Genomic DNA, 21,790 nt, shown 5'->3' on the forward strand with positions numbered 1-21,790 from the left:
GCAGCTTTGTTGAAACGATCAGTGGGGGTATCAGTGCTCAGTGTGGGAGGACACCCTCACAAACATGGCGCCAGTGCTGTAAAAATAGACTGCTAACCGCTGAGCCCATACTACACAACACAAATAAATACTTTTTATATTGTATACGTAGATAGATAGAACATGATGTCACCACATGAAGTGAAGCGTGCAGTTCCGTTACCTGTCAGGTAGCGAGGTCAGGTATGGTGTCGTGTCTGCACCTGGGTCAGGTATGGCGTCGTGTCTGTCCCTGGGTCAGGTATGACGTCGTGTCTGCCCCTGGGTCAGGTATGGCGTGGTGTCTGCCCCTGGGTCAGGTATGGCGTGGTGTCTGCCTCTGGGTCAGGTATGGCGTCGTGTCTGCCCCTGGGTCAGGTATGGCGTCGTGTCTGCCCCTGGGTCAGGTATGGCGTCGTGTCGGCTCCTGGGTCAGGTATGGCGTTGTGTTTGCCCCTGGGTCACGTATGGCGTAGTGTCTGCCCCTGGGTCAGGTATGGTACCCCTGGGTCAGGTATGGAATCGTGTCTGCTCCTGGGTCAGGTATGGCGTCGTGTCTGCCCCTGGGTCAGGTATGGCGCCGTGTCGGCTCCTGGGTCAGGTATGGCGTTGTGTTTGCCCCTGGGTCACGTATGGCGTAGTGTCTGCCCCTGGGTCAGGTATGGTGCCCCTGGGTCAGGTATGGAGTCGTGTCTGCTCCTGGGTCAGGTATGGCGTTGTTTTTGCCCCTGGGTCACGTATGGCGTAGTGTCTGCCCCTGGGTCAGGTATGGTGCCCCTGGGTCAGGTATGGTGCCCCTGGGTCAGGTATCGCGTCGTGTCTGCCCCTGGGTCAGGTATGGTGCCCCTGGGTCAGGTATGGCGTCGTGTCTGCCCCTGGGTCAGGTATGGCGTCGTGTCTGCCCCTGGGTCAGGTATGGTGTTGTGTCTGCCCCTGGGTCAGGTATGGTGTTTGCTCCTGGGCCTGCACTTTCATATGTATTGTGATTATATTCGCTTTTACCACCGCGCCTCTCCGGTGTAGTGTTCGCTTTCTCGCCTCATCAGTCAGCAGACTAGTTCAGAACTTCCACACATGGGTACAATATCTGCAGGCGCCGTGAGCTCCACCATAGAAGACCACCTCTGTAAGGCGTGGCCTGATAGCGGGTCGGGAAGTGATGTGCTTCAATGTAACGCGCTCAGCAGCGACCCAAATAAGGCAAGAGCTCAGTGCAGTGACCGGGATGTGGACGGCGCTGACGGGGGCTCGGGAGGTCGCAGGTGAGAGGCAGGCAGCACCTGTATGTCCGGTACGCGGCGTTATCCTCGTGATAGTCGACATATAACTTGTATTAAAGCTTCCTAGTAGTACTTCTTTACTGCTCTGTAAAGCGCTCTGTCTGTGATGAAGCCGCACTACTACTCCCAGCGTGCTCACTTCTCAGCAGCTGGAAAGCACTTGTCTATAGTCTCTGCTATACGTGGGTGCTGTGTATAGGGGTGTGTTGTGTTGCAGCTTTGGATATTTTATAGAGGTTTATTTGCTTGTATTATTGTTACTATCTGGAGATCTCACAAACTAAACCCCCTGGTAGTTGTATCAATACCATCACTATGTAAGAACACCATGGTGGTATATGGAATATTGTCTGGCATTCCATAACAATTTGATGAATGGCAGATACGGAAACCAAGCGTGTTCACTCAGGTGTTTGTGAGCTTGGAGTTTGGATCTACTTTTATTGTTGAAAGTACTGTCATGTAGACTTTTTTTATTTATTTTTTAAAGTGCCGAATAGCCTTTGCAAACATTTTTAAATAACACGTTTTAACCACTTAGAAGCCTTTGAAAATGTTACAGCAGGGGTCAGCAGCCTCTGGAACCCATGACACATCTGGTACGTGGGGCATGGTTTGCTGGCACGCCTTCCTTTCCCAGTATCCATTGCCATTGTGCTCTTGGCGGTGCAGCATAATGTGCTTGGCGGTGTTGAGCATCAGACGAGAGAGCATCGCTGCATTGTGTGTTTGTCGACACTGGGCGGCGCTGTGTTGTGTGGCGGGCCAGCACACAATGCAGCACCGCTCTCTCCTGTGTGCAGCGCACCAAGCTGGCCAGAAAGTTTGTGGTTTGCTGAAGTAGTGCTTCCCTCTGAGGCCCCATGCACACGACCGTTAAATCCGTAATTACGGACCCATTTGTTTCTATGGCCGACGGATACCTTTGTATATACTTACGGGAAGGTGTTCGTGCCATAGAAGCTTTCCGAAAAAAATAGGACGTGTCCTAACATTATATTATACGGACCGTGCTCCCATACTTCATAAGGGGAGCACGGCCCGTAAAAAATTCCAGCTGTCGCCGGCCGTGCCCATAATTACGGGCCAAAATTCCGAGCACGGTCGTGTGCATGGAGCCTGAAACTGTACTGTTTTTTTTTTCTTCTTGTAGGTGCCATTGCTTTCAATATACCATTGAAATTGCAGGTGTATCTAAAAACTATACACCTGGAATTCGCATGCACAAAAAAAAAATAATCACCATTTGAAATAAATGCCACTGGGTCAAAGATTGCAAGCTTCTTGGTTAAAACATTTTTCCACTTTCAGTAAATTAATGTTTTTGTTTTTTTGTATAATGAGAAGTTATACAATTTTTCTATATACTTTCTGTATTAAAGGGAACCTGTCACCAGCATTTCACCTATTAAACTTTACTTATCCCTCACTGGCCGCTGCTATAAAGTTCATTGCCGTTATCCCCGCTCCTAAACTCCTCCTCCGACTGTAAATAACGGTCTACAAACATTTTGCGCCTTTTATCGTAATAATCCGGTGTCCCTTTGTGCGCACACACCAGAAGAGGACATCAATGCACAAGCGCAGGATTTTGTGTGCTGGGGGAAGGCGAGGAGCTGTCAATCAAAAGTAAGGGGGCGGGGTAAACTAGGAAAGACCTGAGGAATGAAGATATGACTCTTTTCAAAGGAAGATTTGACTCTTTTCTGCTCATTAGCATACGGTGTGGGAACACTAAAAAACTGACTACTAAAGCTACAGAGCCGACAAAGAAGACAATTATAGGTTATATGGAAATGATTTTTCACCCACTACCACCAGATATTGCTGGTGTAACAGGTGAAATGCTGGTGAGAGGTTCGCTTTAATTCCTCATGGTATTCAAGATCTCTGCTTGTTGTTATTTAGTAGGAACATTCATTGTTTACTTCCAGTGGATACAATTCTGGTCATGTGATGGACACACAGGTGCTGGGATAGTTAGAAGACAGAACTCTGATACACCTACTGTAATGATCCCAGCCTCGCATGATCATAGACAGTGACATGAGGTCAGGTGACTGGACTGGTCCACTCCCGGGCCAGCACGCACTGACCTCACTCATCCCGCCCCACATCATTCTCTAGTAGTGAATGACACTACTTGGCTTTGTCCGCCCTCTTCCTTGCTTCTAAGGCCTTATTCACACGAACGTGTCCGTTTTGCACGCGTAAAAAACCCAGTGTTTTTCCTGCGTTGCAGTTCTGTGTGACATCCGTGTACGGTGCACGTCTGCGTTTTTACGCGCGTATGTCATCCGTATCTCACGTGTTTTTTACGTCCGCAAAAAAAACTGAAGGTGTTTTTCTTTTTCTCATCATTTCTTTGGCAACTATTGCATGAATCATGGACAGCACACAGATGTGCGTCTGTGTGCTGTCCGTGATTTTTACGCACCCATTGACTTCAATGGGTGCGTGATGCGCAAAAAATGCACAAGCATAGGACATGCAGTGAGTTTCACGCAGCGGACATACGCTGCGTGAAAACCACTGAATATCTGAATGGCCCCATTGAATTGCATAGCTCTGTGTGACGTCCGTTTTAACGCGCGTAACACGGACGTGAAATATGCTTGTGTTTATAAGGCCTAAATGTGAGTGACGTCACTCACCTTTAGGGCTTGTCCACACGTAGCGGAATTGCTGTGTATTTTCCGTCCAGAATGGTGTACGCAGAATACAGTAGCAGCAAAGTGGGTGAGCTTTAACAAATCTGATTCACATGGTGCGCAAAAATGCAGACCAGGAATTAACCTGCGGTGAGAATTTTTCGGACCGCAGCATGTCCATTCCTGCTGTGGAAAGTGGACTGATTTGCTGCGTTTTTCAGAGGAGATGTCACCATATCCCAACATTGTAAAAAACGCAGCACAATACGCACCATTCTCTGCAGTAAAAAACGCAGGAAATTATAAAAAAAAAATTTCCGCAGAGGAATGTCTGCTACTTTCAATGGAATTGCTGCAGAAATTTTCTGTAGCAATTCCGTTACGTGGGGACAAGCCCTTAGGAGGAGGGCGGACGGAGCCAAGTAGTGAATAATGCGGCAGCAGCATTCTGAGTGAGGTCATTGCATGCCGGCAGGGCCAGACCGAATGATTTCGCGAGACAGACGTTCCGCACTCCAGGTTTAGTGGCATTAACGATGTAATTAAAATGAGTAAATCCATGGAAAGAGTTCCGTCTCTTCCATACTTTATCTGTACAGCGACCATTAGATTGGATAATCCATTTTAGGCCACTATAGGACTTTTCTGTCCATGCCGTTTTTCATGCAGTCTTTTGTTTTTTTTCTGTTTTGTTGCATTACAAACTGGAATTTAAAATTGATTTAAAGAGGCTCTGTCACCACATTATAAGTGCCCTATCTCCGACATAAGGAGATGGGCGCTGTAATGTAGGTGACAGTAATGCTTTTTATTTAAAAAAACGATCTTTTTTCACAACATTAGGAGCGATTTTGGTTTATGCTAATGAGCTTTCTTAATGCCCAAGTGGGCGTACTTTTACTTTCGACCAAGTGGGCGTTGTACAGAGGAGTGTATGACGCTGACCAATCAGCATCATGCACTCCTCTCCATTCATTTACACTGCACTAGCGATATAGATATATCGCTATGTGCAGCCTCATCGCACTATATCGCTAGTGCAGTGTAAATGAATGGAAAGGAGTGCATGATGCCGATTGGTCAGCGTCATGCACTCCTCTGTACAACGCCCACTTGGTCGAAAGTAAAAATACGCCCACTTTTGCATTAAGAAAGCTCATTAGCATAAACCAAAATCGCTCCTAACGTTGTGAAAAAAGATCGTTTTTTTTAAATAAAAAGCGTTACTGTCACCTACATTACAGCGTCGATCTCCTTATATAGGAGACAGGGCACTTATAATGTGGTGACAGAGTCTCTTTAAGATTTTTATTTTATGTAATGAACCTGATAAAATAGTCCAAATTGTTACAGTTTAATGAAAGAAAATACCTTGTTTAATGCCAAATGCACACGAACGTGCTTTTGCGGCCGCAATTCCCCCGAAAATCCACGGGAGAATTGCGGCCTCATTCATTCCTATGGGGCCGTGCACACGACCGTGGTTTCCACGGTCCGTGCATGGCCTAGGAGCCCGGACCGCACAAAAAACGGCCGTGTTCTGTGGTCCAGGCTCATAGGAAATAATGGACGCGGTCATGCGCATGGCTGTGTGCATGAGGCCTAAAAATAACCACTGAAAATTTGTGAGTGCATATGTGTTCGCCCCCTTTGCTATGAAACCTCTAAATAAGGTCTGGTCAAAATCACATAATTAGTTGAATAAGGTCCAACTGTGTGCAATAAAAGTGTCACATGATGTCAGTGGCCTTTCAGAACAGGTGTATTTATACTGAGTCTGCGTTGTAAGCAAAAATCATTAAGACCAAGGAGCTCTCCAAATAGGTGAGAGACAGTTGTTCTACGTTTTTGCCAATATAAAAATGTGTAGAAATTAAACGGTAATGTAAATGTACCAAAAAAAATGGTACCTACATAAACAAGTCTCATACAGCTATGTTGGACAAAAAATTTAGGTTATAAGCGTCGGGGTGCAAAGAGGGAAATATAAAAGAAATTGTTCGGTCCTCAAGGCCAAAATTGGTTGTGTCCTTAACCGGTTAATCAAAGATCCAACAAAGACACCAATGATAACACTGAATGCGTTCCATAGGTTCACAGCTGAGATAGAAATATCAGTCTATTGGACCACTATAAGGCTTCGTTCACATCTGCATCAGGGCTCCATTCCGTCAGATCTTTCCGTCAGAACGGAGCCCTGACTGACACAAACGGAAACCAGAGGTTTCCTTTTCCATCACCATTGATTTCAATGGTGACTGATTCGGTGCCAATGGTTTCCGTTTGTCTCCGTTGTGCAGGGGTTCTGTCGTTATGACGGAATCAATAGCGCAGTCGACTACTTTATTGATTCGATCAAAACTACAGAACTCCTGCACGACGGAGAGAAACGGAAAACATTAGCACCGGATCCGTCACCATTTAAATCAACCTTTGGTTTATGTCAGTCAGGGTCCCGTTCCGACGGAGCGTCGGAACGGGACCGTGGCGCAGATGTGAATGAAGCCTAAGCCGTACACTCCACGGATGTGGCTTTGTGGAAGAGTGGCCAGAAAAAAAAGCCATGGCTAAAAGCCAACAGGTTTTGAGTTCACCAAACATCATGTGGCAGACTCCCCAAACACATGGAAGAAGGTTCTCTGGTCAGATGAGACTAAAATGTAACTTTTTGTCTATAGTGGGAAATGTGATGTGTGTTGCAAACCCAACCCTTCCTATTACCCCAAAGATCACCATTCCCACAGTGAAGCATGATGGGGCCAGCGTTATACTGTAGTGATGCTTTTCATCTGCAGGGATTAGAAAACTGGTCCGGATTGAAGAAAAGATGTATGGCTGTAAATACAGGGTTAATCTTGAAGAAAACCTGTTTCAGTCTGCTAGAGATTTGACACTGGGATGGAGCTTCACCTTCCAGCAGGACAATGACCCTTAGGTTGGGTTCACACTACCTATTTTCAGACGTAAACGAGGTGTATTATGCCATTCAAATGAATGGGCAGATGTTTGCCGACGTATTGTAGCCTTATTTTCAGACGTAAAACGAGGCATAATACGCCTCGTTTACGTCTGAAAATAGGTCGTGTGAACCCAGCCTTAACATACCTCTAAGGCTGGATTCACACGAGCGTGTGTGTTTTGCGCACGCAAAAAATGCGGCGATTTGCCTGTGCAAAAGGCACTTAACAGCTCCGTGTGTCAGCCCCGTATGATGCGCGGCTGCATGATTTTCGCGCAGCCGCCATCATTATGACACTCCGTTTGGATGTTTGTAAACAGAAAAGCACGTGGTGCTTTTCTGTTTTCATTCATAGTTTGACAGCTTTTGCGCGAATCACGCTCGTCCCACGGAAGTGCTTCCGTGTAGTGCGCGTGATTTTCACGCACCCATTGACTTCAATGGGTGCGTGATGCGCGAAATATGCACAAAGAACGGACATGTCGTGACTTTTTCGCAGCGGACTCACGCTGCGTAAAAATCACGCAACTGTCTGCACTGCCCCATAGACTAATATAGGTCCGTGCGACGCGCATGAGAATCACGCGCGTGGCACGGACGTATATCCCGTTCGTCTGAATAAGCCCTAAAGCTACAATGGAGTGGTTTAAGGGGAAACATATATGTGTCTTTGGCATGACTTAGGCTGCTGAACAAAAAGCAACCCATCTGACTTGAAGGAGTTGGAGCAGTTTTGCATGTAAGAATGGGCAAAAATCTCAGTGTCTAGATGTGCTCAGCTAATAGATACACATCCCAAGATACCGCATCTGTAGTTGCAGTAAGGGCTGGCTCCACACAGTATTGACTTTCAGTGCAGGAATACTTATGCACATTAAAGGACCAGTGTCACGAAAAATAATTTTTTTTAGACCAATTTGCTTTTAGTGTTTCATTAAACATTTTTTTATTTATTTGTGTGTTTGTGTTTTACTTTTTTTTATTTTTTCACTTTTTCTTGTCTATGGGGGCTGCCATTTTTTTTTCCATCTCTGTATGTGTCGATTAACGACACATACAGACATGGAATACGGCAGCTACAGTCCCATAGTGAATGCGAACGGGGCCCGTTCCATCCACTATGCTGTACGCCGTCTGTGTGGGAACGGCGCATGCGCCGCTCCCACACAGTCCAAATAGAACTGTGCGACGTCCGGCGCCATTTTCTTGTGGACCGGAAGTCGCGGCCGGACAGTAAGATTACTACTTCCGGCCGCGGCTTCCGGACTTGTGCACTTGGAGCGGAGGGAGCAGACGGAGCGGAGGGAGCGACGGCGGCAGGAGCAGGTAAGTTAGGTCTGTGTATGTACGTGTTTTACTACTGTATGTAAACCTACTACACTGTGTGTTAGCTCAAAAAATGGCGACACACAGTGTAGGAGGTTTGACCGTTCAATCCCCTCGTTTCTCCCGGCACTAGCCAGGATAAAGGAGGGGGGATTCTGAGAGCTCACTAGAGCGAGTGTGTTTTCTCAAATTTTGCAGCATAAAGCAATGTGGTTGCTTTACCACATGCAATGCTGCAATTTTGGGAATTGCTCCATCTAGTGACCAGCGCTGGGAAATATTATAAATTAGAATCTAATTTATAATATTTCCTGACTCGTGAAAAAATGTAAAAAATTAGAACAATGTTTAATCACCTATACACTAATTGTTTAACTAAAAAAGAAAAAAATTTTTTTTTTCTAGCGACACATTCCCTTTAACATTCCCTGTTTTTTGTTTTAATTGTTCGTCACAGTAAAAAAATATTCTGCCCCTTCAAAGTGATTGGCATGTTTGGTAAATCAATTTGTACACCCCCCCCCCCCCCCATACATTTTCATGCAAGTCTGTAATGCAAGAAAACAGGAAAATCACCAGGACGGGGTGAATACTTTCACAAGGCACTGTACGCCTCATGCACACGGCAGAAGTGTACAAGAGGCTTTACAGGGGCACGTGGAGTCACCGCTGCACTATGAGGTCAGAGGGTTCTCCATCAGGTATGTGGGAGATAGCAGTGCTTCTAGGGAAGAATACCTCCGTAATATGTCATTTGATAGAGCAATTTTTTTTACTGTCAGAATGAAATCTGAGGCTTACAGAGGTAGGGCGGATTTACACGAGCGCAAAAGGCACTTAACAGCTCCGTGTGTCATGTTCATATGGTGCGCGGCTGCGTGATTTTCGTGCAGCCGCCATCATAAATGACACGCCGTTTGGATGTTTGTAAACAGAAAAGCACGTGGTGCTTTTTTGTTTACATTCATTTTTTTACTGCTGTTGTGCGAATAACGCGCGTCCCACGGAAGTGCTTCCGTGTGGTGCGCGTGATTTTCACGCACCCATTGACTTCAATGGGTGCGTGATGCGCGGAAAACGCAGAAATATAGAACCTGTCGTGAGTTTTACGCAGCGGACTCGCGCTGCGCAAAAATCACGGACGGTCTGCACTGCCCCATAGACTAGCATAGGTCCGTGCGACCCGCGTGAAATTCACACGGGTTGCACGGACGCAAATCACGTTCGTGTAAATCCGCCCGTACAGTAGGGCCCCATTGACTTCTACGAGTGTGCCCTATTAGGGCTCAGTATAAGGCTTTATTCAGACGAACGGGAATTACGTCCGTGCAACGCACGTGATTTTCACGCGCGTCGCACGGACCTATATTAGTCTATGGTGCCGTGCAGACATGTGCGTGATTTTTACTCAGCGTGAGTCCGCTGAAAAAAAAGTCACAACATGTCCGTTCTTTGGGCGTTTTGCGCGAATCACGCACCCATTGAAGTCAATGGGTGCGTGAAAACCACGCATGCCGCTCGGAAGCACTTCCGTGCGACCAGCGTGATTCGCGCAACAGCTGTGAGAAGGATGAATGAAAACAGAAAAGCACCACGTGCTTTTCTGTTTACAAACATCCAAACGGAGTGTCATATTGTTGGCGGCTGCGCGAAAAGCATGCAGCCGCGCATCATACGCTGCTGCCACACGGAGCTGTTAAGTGGCTTTTGCGCAGGCAAAAAGGCAGCGTTTTTGCGTGCGCAAAAACGCCACGCTCGTGTGAATCCAGCCTAACTGTATTGTTGTACAGACCCGTAATACGGCCTTCTACACAGGGCGCCTCCGACTCCTTCATAAATGGCTCGGTGTTTAGTAATTAATAACAAATTTACTGTAACATCAGGCCTTTATTCACCATCCTGTAGACATTTCTAAATTCCTGTGAGTAAATATGCAACACACTATGCGTTTATTTTAGAAGCTGGAGTCGGTACATATCTGCAGATTCCGGCAAAAACTCACTCTGACTCCACAGCGCCGCTTGTACAAGCAGCCTAAGGGTATGTTCACACGCACTAATTACGGACGTTTTTGCCCCGAATTACGTCCGAAAATAGCACCTCAATAGCGCTGACAAACATCTGCCCATTGAAAGCAATGGGCAGACGTTTGTCTGTTCACACGAGGCGTAATTTACGCGCCACTGTCAAATGACGGTGCGTAAATAGACGCCCGCGTCAAAGAAGTGACCTGTCACTTCTTTGGCCGTAATTGGCGCCGTTATTCATTGACTTCAATGAATAGCAGCGCCAATTACGTCCGTAATGGACGCGACGTTCAAGCGCCTGCACCTGCCGTTACGGCTGAAATTACGGGGATGATTTCAGGCTGAAACATCCCCGTAATTTCAGCCGTTACGGACGCCCTCGTGTGAACATACCCTTAGACTGCTCATTATTTTGTATCCACTTCTGTGATTGGCTCAATAAGGGTATGGGCACACGACAACGGCAAATACGTCTGACATTACGGAGCTGTTTTCAGGAGAAAACAGCTCCAGAATTTCAGACGTTTTTGCATGTACTCGCGTTTTTCGCGGCGTCTTTTACGGACGTAATTGGAGCTGTTCTTCATTGGAGTCAATGAAAAACTGCTCCAATTATGTCCCAAGAAGTGTCCTGCACTTCTTTGACGCGGCTGTAATTTTACGCGCCGTCTTTTGACAGCGACGCGTAAAATGACAGCTCGTCTGCACAGAACATCGTAAGACCCATTGTAAGCAATGGGCAGATGTTTGCTGACGTATTGGAGCCGTCTTTTCAGGCGTATTTCGAGCCGTAAAACGCCTTCTTTACGCCTGAAAAATGGTTGTGAGCACATACCCTTAGACTGCACCAAACACTAAATGTGTGACTCAAGCCAAATGCTCCACCAAGTGGTAAAGATTTACTAAGCTATGTGCATCTGAATTATTTTGAAAATGTTGATTGTACCTACCTTGACAGTTTTAAAATGTGTCTAGAAAAATAGATGTAGCTAAGGCCTCGTTCACATGTGCGTTGGTATTTCTGTTCTGTTTTGTCAGAGGAGCAGAACAATGAATATCCCAGGTGCGCCGATTCCATTGGACAGCGCCGACGGAAGACATTGACTGTAATAGGTTGTGTGGGGTTTCATGCTGCGCTATTGTTTCCGGTATTTTTTGCCGGAACTACAACAGAGGTCCCCAACGGAGCCTCCAATGCAGATGTAAACATCTGGTCCTGATTAAATGGTTTGTCATTGAGTGGAGACACAAGCAAATTCTTTCTTTCGCTCTTTCTTTTCTTTCTTTCTTTCGCTCTTTCTTTTCTTTCTTTCTTTCGCTCTTTCTTTCTTTCGCTCTTTCTTTCTTTCGCTCTTTCTTTCTTTCGCTCTTTCTTTCTTTCGCTCTTTCTTTCTTTCGCTCTTTCTTTCTTTCGCTCTTTCTTTCGCATTGAATTATAACCGCGGATAACCATTCCACAGTTGAGAAATTGTAACAGTCCAAATTACCTAACATTGCTTCATTCATTTATAGTTACTGTTTATGTAGACTCTTGGTAATACTTTGGCTACGTTCACACATAGCTGCAGATTTTTCATTCGGATTTGCAGACTGAAAATTCCACATCGGAATACACTAGTAAATCTCATCCACATTCTACAGGAAGTGCATGGATTTGTTGTGGATTTTCCCCACTGAATTCAATGGGGGAGAAGAAATCCACAAGAAAATAGGTTAAAATGAGTTTAAAACCTCAAACACAATACTTCAATTCCCTGGTGCTCCAGGCGCAACACTGCCCTGGCCATTCGCCGGTCTCTGTACACCCAGCTCCCTTCTGTGATGTACATGGGGTGCCCAGGCTACAGCCGTTACATGTGATGACAGGTCATTGCTGGAGGCCGGGTGTGCAGAGACCGTAAAAAAACAAAACAGGGAAGAGTTGCCATGGGTGCCAGAGGAAAGGAGTATAATCGGGGAAGGGGGGGGGGGGTTGAAGACGCTCGGCTGTTTTTCCACAGGATAATCTGCACGATAATGTGGAGGTTTGCTGCTGCAAATTTCTCAGTGGATTTGCTGCGGAAATTTTTAGCAGCAAATCTTCTACGTGTGAATATCACTTTTCAGTGTGCCATATCTCAATTATTGTATTATTAGAGAATGAGTCCAGGAATATGATCATGCTTTTATAGAACTTCCAAGCAGCCTGAGTGGTAAGGGTCTATGGGCGCGTGTACCACCGTCTAATTTGTAATCTGACAATTCAACAAATATTAAGGTCCAGAGGTTTCAAGCTATGCTTTTTTTTTTTCTAACCTAATAAAGATAGAGTGCTCTATATTAGTGTAGTTGTCCCACTATAATGATATAAAGCTGCCAAAACATTAGAAATTCAACAACCGATGACAACCTATTTACCCCCTGCATCCTTCTTCTGTTTTATGACTCGCCTGTCCCTGGTGTATCGCAGTAAAGACACCTCTTTCTTGGACAGGTTATTAAGCTGAGTTCACATGTGGTGGATACGCTGCGTAAAAGCACGCAGCGTATCAGCCCTGTGCGCCGCAGGGATTTCCGGGCGAAAAACAGCACCAACCTCTGGTGCAGTTTTTCTCCCGAAATGTCCACTGCGGAAAACTGCAGCATTCAGCAGACCAGCTTCCTGGGATGACGCTTCATCCCAGGAGACCGCTGCAGCCTGTGATTGGCTGCGGTCTCATGGGATGAAATGTCATCCCAGGAGGCTGGCCTCCTGGGATGACGTTTCATCCCATGGGACCGCCGCTACAGCCTCTGATTGGCTGCAGCAGTCACATGCGTGAAACGTTATCCCTGGAGGCCGGCCTGGTGGAAGAAACACAGACTTCTGGGTAAGTATAAACATTTTTTTTATTTTTTGAGGTGCGTTTTTTTTTTAGGTGGAATCTGTGTGAACCCACTGCAAAAAGCGCAACAACTGCTATTTGCTGCGGCTTTTACCTCACTATTGAATTCAATGGGGAAAACCCGCAACAAATAAGCAGCGATTACGCAAATATAATTGACATGCTGCTGAATAAAATTCTGCACCGCATGTCAATTTCTCAGCATTTTTCCTGCTCCGTATTTACGCAGCGTGTGGATGAGATTTGTTCTATCTCATCCACTATGCTTCTACTTTAATATGCTGCAGATTTTCCGCAACTAATTATGTTGCAGAAAATCCGCAGTATTTACGCAACGTGTGAACTGACCCTTAAAGCGATCACATGTGAGTGCGTGTACCCCCTCATGTACAACATTCCTTCGTAGGAAATTTTCATTATATTATACCACAAATATAAATGTGTTTTATCTAGGATTGAGCAAACACAAGTCTTTCTTTAAAATGCCCTTTTTGGTTAGTGCATTTATGGGCAAGTTCACAACTATTTACAGCCATTTCTAACTAAAACTTATTTAATCTGTAGTGGAAAAACCTTTTCACTAAATGAAGGCTTTCTGTAGACTTCCTTGTATTGTTCTTCAGGCATATCACTTATTTAGACACAGCTGGAACTTTGCGACCATTTCTGTCCTTTTTCATCTAAGGCCCTTTTTACACGGAGATTTTTGCAGGCAGAAAAAATATGCCTCAGAATGCCTTTTTTTTTTGCCGCCGATTTCGAATCGGTTTCCGCATCAAAATCAGCCAAAAACCTCTGTGTGAAGTGATCCTAATGAGTAGTAATACTTTTTCATCCTGAGAACTCTATTTATTTGTAAGGAATTAGAAATGGACTGTGGTACCTAGTCTTACCATGCACCAACCGTGTACATAGTTGTACTGTGCACTAAGGGACAGTTCACACAGTCATACTGTGCGGGGGCAGCTATGGGGGAATTATGCTGTGTGGGAGGCACTATGGGGCATTATACTGAGGGGCCAGCTATGGGGGACATACTGTGTGGGTGCAGCTATTTGGCATTACACTATGCAAGGAAGTATGGGGTTTTATACTGTTTGGGCTGAACTTGGGGTTTATGGATGGGGTTGGAGGCGTGGCTTAACAGGGGGAAAAATTTGCTGCTACACGTGCTGTATCTGTTGTCCCCCTTTGTAATACTTGAAAATTGGGAGGTATGGTTAACATCCTAGTGTGACTTTTAAAAATCCCTTTCACTACTTTTTGATGTTTCCTCTGCATTTATCTTTGCACAGTATATCCCTTATTGTATTGAATTTGACTTGGCATTATTATACTTATTAGTTATTACCTCCAGTTTTGTTTTTTTAAATTAGATTTATTTAAAAAAATTTATGACAAGGTACAAGAAATAATATTTGTGTTCATAATCAGGCAAACATAGCCTTATGACCTTTTAGAATGCAGCAGTTGCATTGGAAGTATCATGTACATATAGATAGGCAAGCATGCATGGATCATGAATCAGAACAGTCAGCAAAAGGACATTGCATGTACTAACAGAATATCAAAACATCAGAAAGAACAGTCTGCGTTACAGGTCCAATGGGGTTTGGAGACGCTTGACATAGAGAGCTCAGAGCAGTGATCCAAAACAAAATCCTCTACATGGCAACTAGACATTTAATTCAGGCATCCACCCTCGACTAGGAAGTCATATTCAAAGTATCAACCTAGGCACACCATACAACCCAAATTTTGTAAAATATAGTCTGGCATCCCCTGTTATTGAAAATTACTTTCTCAAAGGGTAACATTTTGTTAATCAAGGCTATCCATTGGGATGTCTCAGGGGCAGCAGGAGCCATGCATCCCATGGCAATAGCCTTACGTGCCATGAATAGGGCTTCTCTTAGGAATATCTGCTGATGGGGAGACCATGCTCCTTCATCCTGAAGTAATCCCAGCAAACAGGGTTTTGGGTCTAACATAATGGGAGCTATTGAAAAGGAATTGATAATACGGACCACCGCAGCCCAGAAACTAGGCACCTGGGGGCACTCCCAGATAAGGTGCCAAAAATCGGCATCATCAGCCGCACATCTATGGCATTGGAAGGATGGGAGGCGTCCCGCTCTATGTAGACTTATTGGTGTGTCTGATCGGTGATCTATAGCTGGGAAAGACAGTTTGTAACTGCAGGGAATACCAACAGGTGAGAACCCTCTCCCCACTCCTCCTCTGTCAGGGATGGGATGTGTTGTATCCGGCGTAATTTGGCTGGAGGACGGCGACTGTCATGGAATCTAGTAAGTAGCTCCATATAAATTTGGGGTGTGCTAGCTATAGCAAGAGTGAAGTTGAAAATGAGGATTGTGGTACCAATGAAACAGTCAGAGTAATTAGGGAATTGAACTTGCAGGACGTGCCTTAACTGAAGGAATCTGTAAAAGGCCTGATTCGGGATAGAGTATTTATTTTTCAATTGAGCAAAGGACATCCAAACATTATCAGTAATTAAATGTCCCAAACATGAAACATCCCTATCCCTCCAAAACCCAGCTCCCTGAAACTCCCTCAATTCTTGCAAAAGGGGGTTGTCCCACAGCAATCATGAAGACTGGGGCCCAGAGATGTCTTCATAGAAGGCTTTTACTTGTCTTTACACCTGTCTAGCCAGTGCATGTAATGGAGTAACGTCTTCCCGTGGTGTAATACAGTTAATGCCTTCAAGGTAAGCTTGCAGACCCCCCCCCCCTCCTCCCCAATCGGTTCTGCAGCAACGTTTCAGCTCCCATATCTGAGGAGGGGGCTATGCAGGACCAAAGATACCGAAGTTGGGCAGCCAGGTAGTACAGATAGAAGTGTGGAAGGGCGAGACCCCCCCAACCCTGTTCCTTAATACGTTTGAGTATGACCAGTCTCAATTTGATTCTGGACGAGTGCCAAATAAAGGGGATCAAGATACTGTAAAGGGACTTAAAAAAACGACTGGGTAATGGGGCAACATACATGTTGTAGGGTATATGGGAGCTTGGGTAAGATGATGATTTTGATTAAATTTATTCTCCCCACCACGGAGATAGGGAGAGGACACGAAGTGTCTAACTTGTGTCTAACCCACCCCAGTAAGGGTCCAACGTTACGTTGGTGTAACTCTGCGACTGAGGGCGTTCTATCAATTCTTAAGTATCTAAAGCTATTTGAGGGAACCAGTCGTAAGTCTCGAGATTCAAGTATCGTCAGGTCAGCATCAGTAGGGTAAAGGGCCGACTTATCCCAATTGATGAGCAGGCCCGAATAGGAGCCAAACTCCTCAATCAGCCGGATCGCGGCCCGTAGGTATTGGTCCAAATCACCAAGGAAAAGGTCATCAGCATAAAGAGCGAGTCGGGATTCAACCCCATTTCTAGTCATACCTTTAATATCAGGGGAGGCTCGGAGCTGAATGGCAAGCACCTCTATAGCTATAGCAAATAAAGTGGGGGACAGGGGGCACCCCTGCCTAGCTCCCAATCCCAAACGAAAAAAAGGAGGAAGGTGGCCATTGGTGAGAATCCTGGCCTCCGGGGATACAGTAAACAAACCCATATAATAAATTGAGGCCCAAAACCAAAGGCCTCCAGACATGCCCATAGGAACCTCCAAAGGCCTTGGCCGCTTCAAGGGACACTAATACTCTGTCACCCATCACATCATGTTTTACAAAATTATGTATGAGAACTCTGCCCAAGTTAATGGATGTGGATTTTCCTGGCATGAAGCCAATCTGGTCTGGGTGTATAATAGATAGGATTACTGTATTCAGGTGAAGTGCCAGGACTTTAGCAACTAATTTACAATCACAGTTCAATTGAAAAATTGGTCTATACGACCCACAATCTTGGGGGGGGGGGGGTCCGGGGTCCTTGCCTGGTTTGGGAAGAACTATGATAGAAGCCTCATAGAGAGACTCCGGTTGAACCCTACCCTCGTAACTAGCTTGGAACATGGCCAGGAGGTGGGGAGTCAATTCTTTAGCATATCTCTTATAAATATCTGGTGGGAGGCCATCTGAGCCAGGGGCCTTACCTGAAGGGAGAGCCAAAGTGCCTTTGTGATCTCCCCCCTCAGTTATAGGTGCCTCCAGCAGAGCTACTTGCGCCTCGTCTAGCCTGGGAAAAACCACACCAAGATAGGCACGTGTTTCAGATTTTTGCAACAAGGAGGGGTAAAGGGAGGAATAAAACTCATGGAAACATTGAGCAATAGACAAAACTGAACGATGGACCTCCCTTCCATCAACTCTTACGGAGATAATGGCTGGAGGGCCCCCCTGGTCCCTAGTAAGAAATACAAGCAACTTAGCTGATTACCCAACTCAAAACCCCTCTGTTTCTGAAAGAAGCATCTACGTTTTGCCTTAACAGCCAAAAGCTGAGTAAGATCTCTGTAGGTGACACCAGGATAACAGATTAGTGTCTGTGGGGTCTGAGATGTATGTCTCCTCAGCACTACGTACCGCCTCACACAGGTCTTCCTCTGCAACATTAGTGGATTTCTTAACAAATGATAGAGGATTTAAGGCATCCTCTCAGGTAGGCCTTGGCCACATCCCAAGTAGAGGTGTAGACTGTTGAGCCATGGTTAGATGCAAAAAAGGTGGACAGCTGGTCAGGAATCCTATCCGGGTCTGGAAACTGTGAAAGCCAGAAAGGATGTATACGCCATGGTGGGGACGAGATAGGGGGAGCCACATGTAGAGCCAGGAATTGGGGGGAATGGTCAGAGATACCCCTGGGGCAGCATCCAAATATCAGAGAGGCGCAGCATGGCTTGGGGTGACATAAAGGCATTATCAATACGCGAGAGCGAATTGTGTGTGCGGGAATAGCAAGTATAACTTCTTGTGGTGGGATTCAGAGAGCACCAGGCATCAACCCAACTGGTCCTCTCGATCCACCGGCTCAAGGCGGTAGGACCCCGAGGGATATCCGGAGGCGGGGATTGAGAGAAGCGGTCTAGGAAGGGCTTAATGAGTAAATTTAAATCCCCAGCACAAACTATTAAATGGTCAGGGTGATTTAGAGAAAACAAAAAAGCCTATTTCAGTATACTAGAATCCGCCTGTGGCGGGTTGTAAATAAACAAAAACAGAAGGTTGCAGTCGTCAATCGTGCAGGCTTAAAAAATTAACCGACCCTCGGGGTCTCGCTTCAACGCACCCACCACAAATCACAGACCTCTACGAGTTAATACAGAAACCCCCCCGGGAGTTACTTGAGTGAGACAAATGATGCATCCAACCCACCCGTCTACACCGAAAGACGACATAGTGCTGTGGCATAAGACGTGTTTCCAAGAGGCAAACAACATCAGGACTGTAATTTTGAAAGAAGAATACCAGGTTTCTTTTTAACTGATCATTCATACCCCTAATGTTCCATATTAGACATTTTAGCAATGATGCATTGCAAATGATTAAAGCAGGAGACTGCAGCAAGGAGTGTTTCCCACGCTATATATATATATATATATATATATATATATATATATATATATATATATATATATATAATTACAGTTGCCAGTTGATCAGAGTCTGTCAAGTACATACATGCAAAACGAACAAAGACCTAATATAGAGCAACCACAGGAGTAAGGTCATAGTACATCAAGGTAAAGTAGGCATGATAAAAAACCTCAAACAAATGGGCCTCCTAGAACCGAAGCCAAAATGTTCCCTTCCCATCACATCCACCCCACTTATACTAGTCCCCAACATGGTAGGCTTGGATCCCGAACAGGCAAAAATAGTGAGTTATACGAACTAGCAGCCACAGAGCAGAACACCGGCTGTCACCTGAATATTATCTTCCTTCGAACAGTGCAGAATGTATGCCGTCAATTCGCTGGGTAGGTATCAGCAGATGGTGTAGAGGATCAACAGGTAGAGAAGATGGACGGTGTATCCACATTTAGGCAACCCAATCTTTACGACGCTAAGAGCGATGGAGCCCATCCAGCCAGGACAATTCTGCAGCAGGATTTTCAAAGAATTGGACCAGATTCTCCCAAACAACACTGATTCAGGCAGGAAATGCCATGGAGTAGGATATCTGCTGAGCACGGAGACGTTTCTTAACAGAGCTGAAGATAGCTCGTTTCTTTTGCAACTCCACTGAAAAATCGGGAAAGAAGGAGACTCCAGCTCCATCCACTGTAATGGGACCCTTCTGTCTCACCAGCGAGAGGATTTGGTCTCGATCACGGAAGTTAAGTCGCATAAGGAAAGGGCGTGGAGTGGCCCCTGGGGGTAGGGGTCTGGTGGGGACCCGATGGGCTCTTTCAACCACGAAGACAGATGACAGGGCCGTGGTCTCAAATACCTCTTGAAGCCATCTTTCAACTAATTTTTCTGGTCCTTGGCCCTCCATATGTTCAGGTAAGCCGATAATCCGTACGTTGTTGCGGCGCAAACTATTCTCCAGGTCGTCCGCCTTGGATTGCCAGGCTGCTGCCACTGTAGGCAGGGTGTCGACCCTAGCAGACATAGGGGGAAGCTGGTCCTCCACCGCAGAAATACGGCCCTCCGACATGCGGTCTCTTAGGGCTTGGAAGTTCTTCCTGAGAAGGCCCAGATCAACCCTCACGTCTTCAATTTTCCCAGTGAGGGTGGCCTGGCTGCAGCAAGTCACAGCCCAGATCCTGCATGCCATAACTGCTAAGTAAGCTCAAGCTCGGCCGCTGGGGGCAGCTCAGGCTCCAAGGACGAAGTCACTGCGGAAGCAGCCAAAGTGCTGGCGCCATGTTGGAGGCTGGTGAATGTCCGATTTTGACCATTCTCAGGAGCAGAGGCGAAGTTCTAGGCTAGTAGAAGATATATTCACAGGTAAGAACGTAACTTGTATGAGTGGGAGGAAGCAGTATACTGATAAGGTGTCTAAAAAGCCGGAGTGTAGCCTAGGTGCATGGGCTCACATCGCCGGTCAGGCCACGCCCCATTACCTCAATTTTTAACACCTATTTCATATTATTTGTGTGATCGTTGGCAATCCTATGCTAATGCACCTAGAAATTAACAGATTGTCTATGAAAGCTCTTTCTGCTGGACCTTCATTATAAAATCTGGTCTCTAATAGCTCTTCTGTCTTGACTATTTTCAATCAAGCACCTTTTAATTATGACTTGTATAATATTCCCGTAAGGTGTTAGGGTATGTTCACACGGCAGCGTCCGTAACGGCTGAAATTACGGGGCTGTTTTCAGGAGAAAACAGCACCGTAATTTCAGCCGTAATGGCATGTTGAGGCGCTTTTTGCTGCGTCCATTATGGACGTAAATGGAGCTGGTTTTCCATGGAGTCCATGGAAAACGGCTCCATTTACGTCTGAAGATTTGACAGGCACTTCTTTGACGCGGGCGTCTTTTTGACGCCCCGCCTTTTGACAGTGGGGCGTAAAAAAAAATGCCCGTGTGCACAGAACATCGTAAAGCCCATTCTAATGAATGGGCAGATGTTTGCCAACCCTATCGAAGCGCATTTTCGGATGTAAATCGAGGCGTAAAGCGCCCGAATTACGTCCGTAAATAAGCCGTGTGAACATACCCTTACAATGCAAGCATAGGGAGCCCATTGTACATCCCCTAAACCTGAGTTTAGGGGTGCTAATTGTTGTCCTACAGTCTTTTTTTTTTTTTTTTTTTTTAAAACCACATTTGGGTGGTCCTTCAAGATAAGATCCCTGTCGGTCAGCAGGTCTACTGTAATCAGTGTTGCCTTACTGGTGCCTTTTAATTAAAAAGCCGTAATCTCTTGGCAGTGATACTCTAAGGCCTAGTTCACACCGAGTATTTTGAAGGCAGAAAAAAAATTTTCAGGAGTTTTGAGGCAGGTTTTGACCTGCCTGCAATTTTTTGCCATGGCTTTCGCAGCGAAATACGCTTTTTCTGCCTCCCATCGATTCCAACGGGAGGTCAGAGGCGGAACCACGGCAACAAAGGACATACCGCTTTTTTATTTTTTTTCCGCAAGCCGCTAAATGCCGCCTGGGAAAAAGAAAAAAACTCCTTTGCCTCCCTTTGAAATCAATGCGAGGTGATTTCTGCATTTTTTTGGCAATTATTGCAACGCAGTTTCCACGTCAAGATCCGTGCCAAAAAACTGTGTGAACTGACCCTAAAGGACACTATAATAAAGCTGTGGCCTAATTTCCAAGTATACAATTGACTGGGGTCGGGGCAAAGGATAGCTACCGGTAAAACACCTATTTTCCATAGAAGTGCGGTCTGTCCAGATGGGTGAAACATAAGAGGCAAGCTATGAAGCCCCCTCCCCCTCCCTTTCCCTCACCACAAACCAGTTTTAGTTTTTTGTTTTTTTCTTCGTTTAACAAATTTATAATGGGACATGTCCTGATCCTGTCATCGGCAGGAAACTGAAATATTAAATATCTAGTGCATACCTTCATATATGCAATAAATGAGGCCAAAACAAGCATTTGTTGTGATGCAGATTATTCCGATATACAGCTAGCGCTTTTCTAATAGGCTTATTCTGTATCGTCATTTGCAACAACAAAGCTTTGTACTGTGAGTTGCTTAAAAATGAACAAATCAGATGTTCCAATCAGCTTTTTAAGAAACTAGTTTAGAGCCCAGTATTTTATCACTTCAAACCGCCTGT

At 45.6% G+C, this 21,790-nt stretch overlaps 1 protein-coding gene across 3 annotated transcripts in view; it reads left to right on the forward strand.

Annotated features, from left to right (window-relative positions):
- Nucleotides 1–1,151: 1,151 nt before the first annotated feature.
- The window catches only part of RAB27A (RAB27A, member RAS oncogene family), a 111,095-nt gene continuing 90,456 nt past the window's right edge, over nucleotides 1,152–21,790 (forward strand). For 2 of the 3 annotated variants that reach the window (XM_075857977.1, XM_075857978.1), the window contains exon 1: nucleotides 1,154–1,280. The gene's annotated coding sequence lies outside the window, so the exon portion shown is untranslated. Of the gene's footprint in view, nucleotides 1,281–21,790 lie in introns of all 3 variants that reach the window. The other variant, XM_075857979.1, reaches the window with a different exon arrangement.

Source organism: Rhinoderma darwinii, chromosome 3 (assembly GCF_050947455.1).
Source record: "Rhinoderma darwinii isolate aRhiDar2 chromosome 3, aRhiDar2.hap1, whole genome shotgun sequence".
Classification (NCBI taxonomy): Eukaryota; Metazoa; Chordata; class Amphibia; order Anura; family Rhinodermatidae; genus Rhinoderma; species Rhinoderma darwinii.